This window comes from Miniopterus natalensis, chromosome 19 (assembly GCF_054644295.1).
Source record: "Miniopterus natalensis isolate mMinNat1 chromosome 19, mMinNat1.hap1, whole genome shotgun sequence".
Lineage (NCBI taxonomy): Eukaryota > Metazoa > Chordata > Mammalia > Chiroptera > Miniopteridae > Miniopterus > Miniopterus natalensis.
The window spans coordinates 28,706,103-28,712,088 of NC_142099.1; the positions used below are offsets into that span (position 1 = coordinate 28,706,103).

The 5,986-nt window shown below is 43.7% G+C and overlaps 1 non-coding gene across 1 annotated transcript; it reads right to left on the bottom strand.

The window, feature by feature from the left end:
• Nucleotides 1-474: 474 nt before the first annotated feature.
• LOC148090932 (U1 spliceosomal RNA) lies at nt 475-638 on the bottom strand. The gene has a single exon (XR_015716185.1). It is a non-coding gene; the product is annotated as a U1 spliceosomal RNA (small nuclear RNA).
• Between the last annotated feature and the right edge of the window lie 5,348 nt (nt 639-5,986).

Here is a 5,986-nt window from a genome sequence, read left to right on the forward strand (position 1 = left end):
GGACATCAAAGAAGCGGCATTGCAAACGCCGTTCCTTATTGTGTTGTTTAAAAGAAGAATTCTTTTTCTTTTTTAATTTAAATTTTATTTTTCACTTACAGTTTGTGTATTATCTTGTATTGGTTTCAGGTGTGCCGCTTAGCGATTGGACAATTACATGCTCGTGAAGGCATTAAGAAACACAAATTGGTAGTTAAAAAATATTCACTGGGATGTAAAGTACAGCACAGGAAATATAGCCAATAATATTGTAATAACTATGTGTGCTGCCAGGTGGGTACTGGAAATATAGGGGGGGAGGCACTTTGCAAATATCTTTCCTTATTTAATGAAGGGAAAACCAAGGTCCACAGAAATAGTACTTGTCCAAGATTGAAAAGCAACAAAAAGACTTGAAATTAACTCCATTGTTGGATTCCCAGCTGCTCAGGCAGCCTCTTACTTGCTACTTTATTCATTTATTTTACTTTTTCCCAGGGGAGATTGGGAACACACTCCCCCACTACCACAAATTATGCTGTCGAGTTTCCCACCTTTGGGGAAATCTCAGGGGTCGGCATATCCCCAGGGCAATGGCTAAGCCTCACCCTGGGAAAACCACCTTCGTGGTCATGGCATCTCCCCTGCCAGGTAAGAATCACTTGATATCTTAAGCAAGGGGAAAAAAGATGTCTTCCCATAGAACCTTTTGTTAATCCCCTTGCTTGACCAAAAGGAGAGACAATATCTTGGAAAGAATTTCAAAAATCCCCTAACCGATCTCACTGCCTTTGGTACCTTTCCCAAAAACACAATTTTCTAAAACTTAAATCTGCTTATGTCACTCTCCTGGTTAAACCCTTAAATGACTCCCTATTGACTTTAGGGTAAAAATCAAAGGCCTTGTAAATTGGCCATTTCTTAACTGACTCCTGCCTCCCTCGCCAGCCTCATGCCTTCCCGCCCCCCAGCACACACAGTCAACATTCCCGCCACCAGAAGCTTCCAAGGGCCCAGTGGCCCGAGGGCCCGAGCCTGTCTCTCCGCTCTTTTCTCTGCATGCAGGAGCACACTGCCCACGGCCCACCCACCCCTTTCACCTTTCTAACTTCAGTCCCTCTGGAGCCAGATATCACCTCCTCTTGGATGCTTTCCTTACCTCCAGGCTGAAGGAGGCTCCCTGTCCGTTTTCTCGCAGGACAGGGAGGAGGCCCCTTACCCAGGAGGTTTCATCACCTTTAGGTTAACCCTCCGCCAAGTGGCCTGTGAGCTCCCCCTAAGGCAGAGGCTGAGAATATTCATGTCCATAGCCCCAGCTCCCAGCACAGTGCCTGGCACATGGTAGGTGTCTAATAGATAGTTAATAGTAGATAAGTAGTTAACAAATGCCTCTGTCTTCCCTAAATAGGCCCCTTTCCTTTCGTAATTTGATATGCAACTATTTGTATGGATATTTCATTACAACCTGGGGAAAAAACAGGGAAGCGGGATCTATTGTTAATGACTCTGAAAATGATTGTCACCTGCTTTATCAATAACCCAAATCAACAGACGATCCAGAAGGCATTTTTAGCTGGTTTGGGGGGCATGATGTTGTGGTATAAACATATGTTTGTGTGTGTGTGTGTGTATGGTATGAAGCGGGAAGAGGCATGTGCAATTGTGTGTGAGGTTTGCTTTTATAATTTGACCTTTGCTTTTGCTGATCATGTGTATGTGCCTGTGCCCTGAGAGCTTACTCTCTAACAGGGAGAATGAAGGGGAGAAACGCAACAAGTTGGGGAAAATGACTCTGGTTGCAAAGTCTTTGCCCAAAGACATACCACAGTCCACCAAACGGATAACCCATAATGCCCCAGGAACTTAGCTATAAGCTATCAGTGTCCACCACCCTTTATCATAAAACCCCTTACATTTGTGTTGTGTGCTAGAGTTTACAAAGCACTTTTCCACTAAAGTACTCATTTGTTTCTGACAACATTCTGAAAGGTATGCAGAATATTTTATCTTGTCTTGTTTTGCCTTTATATAATATAATAAGCAGCCATGTACCCCCAGACAACACCAAAACTAGCACCTTGACAGAAAACGTGTACCTGTCAGTGCTGTAGCCTTCTCCCATTTCACCCGCTCCCCCACCCACAGCCCATAACAGCACGCTAAAGGAAATCATGGCTTTTTCTTTATATGTATTTTTAAAAAGCACTTTTCTTATTTTAGTTTTTTAAATTATATGAAATGGGCATCGTGCAACAGAAAATCTTTGCATCTTTTTAAAATGTAATGTAATCTTGCTAAGTTTCATCCATATTGTTGCACCGAGCTGTGGTTTGTCCCTTTCGCCTGCTGGGCGATCTCCCATTATAGGACTGACTCCGCTGCAGCTCACTCGCCTCCTTCTTCTTCAATGGGCGATTGAGCTGTTTACATTTTTGCTATTGAACAGCACTGCTATGAATATTCTTATGTATATATCCTGGTATACATGTGCAGAAGTGAAAACACATGAGTATTCACATAGCAGTGTTTGTTGCAAGGTAACAGAGAATGTTTAACATTAAAGAATATGTCAGTGGTTGTGCCTAGGAGCATGCCCACCAGCAGAGAAAAGGAGTACCCATCACTCCATGTCCTCATCAGGAGGGTTGACCCAAATGACCAAGGATGATAAACCATGAATCTCAAACTAGCGTCCTTCAAGCCAAATCAGGCTACTTGCTTTACATAGTATTTTACTAGTTGTTGTTTTTTCAATTTGGCTTTCCAGTTCTTAGATGGACATTCTTGTCTACTATAGGTCTCACTGTTCCCTAATGTCTCATACATGGGCTAATTCATACATTTAGACTATTGCCTGGCCTCTATAGGATGAGTTTGAGATCCCTGTGATTCATAAAAATCTGTACATTTAGACTTATGGAAGGAGAGTGAGTCCAAGAAAATGTGCTTTCTAAAAGAACGCAGAAAGAACTCAGTCAAACGCCCTGCACATTTATGATAAATTATCCCTCGGAACTGAAACTGTGGGTGTTCTGCACCAAATGGGGTGAGGTATGACCTTAGGAGTTAGTGGAATTCAAGTTTAAGTGACAGATGCAAATGGGATGCTACTTAAAATAAACAGTTGTTGACGGCATGTGCTGCCACAATTAATCTTCCCATCAATTCTTAGAGGTGTGGGTGATTATACTCATTTTATAGCCAAAGACCATGACACATTGGGAGGGTCATTGTCTTCCCATGCTAATAAGTAGGGGAGAGCGGGGATTGGAGTTTACGGGTGAAAAACTGAATTCAAAGCACACGCACAGTACACGGGAGCACACTGCCTCCAAAATAAGTCTCCTCTCTGTTGAGAAATCACCAGTTGTATAAGGAGCACCTAATTCAACCTCCCCCCAGTAGCGCTGCAAGGTGGTTATGGCACTTGCTCTTGCTGTTTCTTAGAAATAGGACACTTAGACCTAGGGGCTGGCCCAAGGTCACCTGGGGAGTGATCGAAGGCACTAAGTTATGAACAAGTAAGTTCTCCTCACTCACCTTCTTGTTTTATACTGAGTGAGCGTCAAGTTCATATCACAAGGCCCCAAGAAGAGTCGCTGCAGGCTGATAGAATATATTCCTACTGGATAGAACCACAAGTCTCCTCCCAACCAGGCACAGAAGGGGGTGGTCCCAGAGGGGCAAGTTTGGGAAAGGAGAGAATTGCTTCACCTGTACTGGTCTAGAAATTGAATGCCTTCACCGATGTCAATGTTGGGCTGCACTTTGAGTATAAACCTGCTAAGTTAAGCGGCACACATCACAGTTTGACGATTCACTAATCTTCCTAGAAAGGCAAGACATGTTAGGAAAGCAGACTTCCAAAGAAAGGTAACATTCTTTCTAGAGATGGTGACAAAGAGTGGGAAGCCCCTTCAACAAGTTTTAACAGGATACCCTTCTCTTTCTCAAAGTAGATTTGGAAGGTTGTGAGAATAAACTGATCGTCACCTTTGAAAGTAAATTAAACTTGGAATTGTTGTCATCCAGGTCTGGATCCTGGTGGGGGCAATATTGCAAAGACCAGCAAACCCCTCAAACTTCAGAGTAATCACCTAGAGAAGCTGGCTGGATTATTTACCAAAAACAATGTGAATTCTGACTCCATATCTGTTGAGACAGAGAATGTTCCCAAAATACTAAGATATAATTAGCATGAGCTGCTTCAAACTTTGATGGAAGCTGCCTCTTCCCTGGAACCATCCCCACCCCAAGGGAAAGTTTTGGGATGAGGGCCACTTGCCTTCCTTCAGGCACAGAACTAGACACAGAAGGTGTGATAAGATAGAATTTGCCCTCGAAGATCTCACAGTCTAGGAGGGAAGGCATTTACACAAACAGGCACACATCAGGGTGCCATGTACAATGATAGAAAGGTGAAGCTGGGCCTGAGGAAGAGGGAAGAACAATCAGTACTCTCGTTGTTGGAGAAAACCGTATAGAAAAGCAGATGTCAGAGATGAGTTTTAAGAATGGATATAACACTCAAGTCTACCTATTGAATCTCAAGCATATTCCTGCAACTCTTTCTCTGGGCCAAAAGAAAAGGCAAAGTAGTCATCTCTTGTGCAGCAGAGAATTAACACTTGCATTTGTAGAGCTGAGATTCGATAGTCTTAAGGCTGAAAAGCAAAAGATCACCTTGAAATGCATCCCTACAGAGTACAGCCCTTTTCCTACAGCACATGAAAAAGAGAGACCTCTACCCAAGTGTCCTCTGCTATCTGGATTCATTTCACACCTGCGGAGACAGAGGGTGAACTGATGGCCTCTAGCAGTAGCATCCTTCCTCTTATCTTTCTCCCTATTATCCAGCAATAATAGCAACCTCTTCTATTGTCTTAGAATCTACAAGTTCAAACTGGCATTTCTGTCTCTTGTGACCATCAGATAACCAGGTGTGACTGCCTCTGGCTTCTTCTCCAGAGAAACTACAGGTTACTTTTTTGTTCCAAAGAAGTAAAGGAGAAAAGTTAAGGGCAGGAATTATCATCACCTACTCCCAGGCAATTTTAGCATGCTCACTTCTCCTGTCCCCCTCCCTCCCGTTGAAGTCAAACAAAGCCAACCATTCCGTCCTGATCTGTCCCTTTCCCCTGCACCATATAAAGCTAGCTACAGATGGCATGCACGGGTTGGTGCTCCAAAACTCCCCAGTGCCCACTCCCTTCCATCAAGCTGGTTCCTAAATCTGTGGATGCAGCAGACTTCAGAAGAGGAAGCGGCGTGATCGCGCAGCATGGGTCTTGGCACGACGGAGCCTGGGCCATGCCAGGGCCGTGATGCCTAAGTCTCCCCGCTCTGATGCAGCACTCGGATTGGCATCTGGTTGCCCCACTGCCCACATGATGGGATTCTGTTTCTGAAAGCCAAGTTTCTCTCTTTATTGCACCCGGGGTGGTAGGTAAAGAAATGCATGATAAAGTAGGGAGAAAGGAAAAAAAATCAACAGGGGAAACGTAGTTGAGGGGCTTGGAGGAAATACATCCTTGAATACTTCCTTCTCTGCTCATTAATTTTCCTGTATGCAGCTTCCAGTGGAGGGTCTTGGGAAGGGCCAGCCAACGAAAAGGAATAAAGGGTTTGGAGGGCTTTTCTTCCTTGGGAGTTCTTGTACTGCTCCCAATAATCCTGCCCCGAGTCATCCTAGATTCCATCCCAGAGCACTTAACCATAATGATATTCATTTGTTGGTATTTATTACGTTCCGAGCATTGCATAAAAATTTTTATACTCATTTTTCATTAAAGCTTCAAGCAAAACTGAAGGCTGGTGTTATTTCCCCCATTTTCCAGAAGAGAAAAAAAAGAGAGATGTTAAAGAAGTTGCCAAGATCACACAGTACTTGAATGGAAGAGCCAAGATTCAAACCCAGCCCTGTAGAATTCCAAAGCCTTTACCTCTAAAAAAATCTTGTCAACCTCAACGAGCTGTCATAAGGGAGCTTCGGCTTTTTGAAGCATTA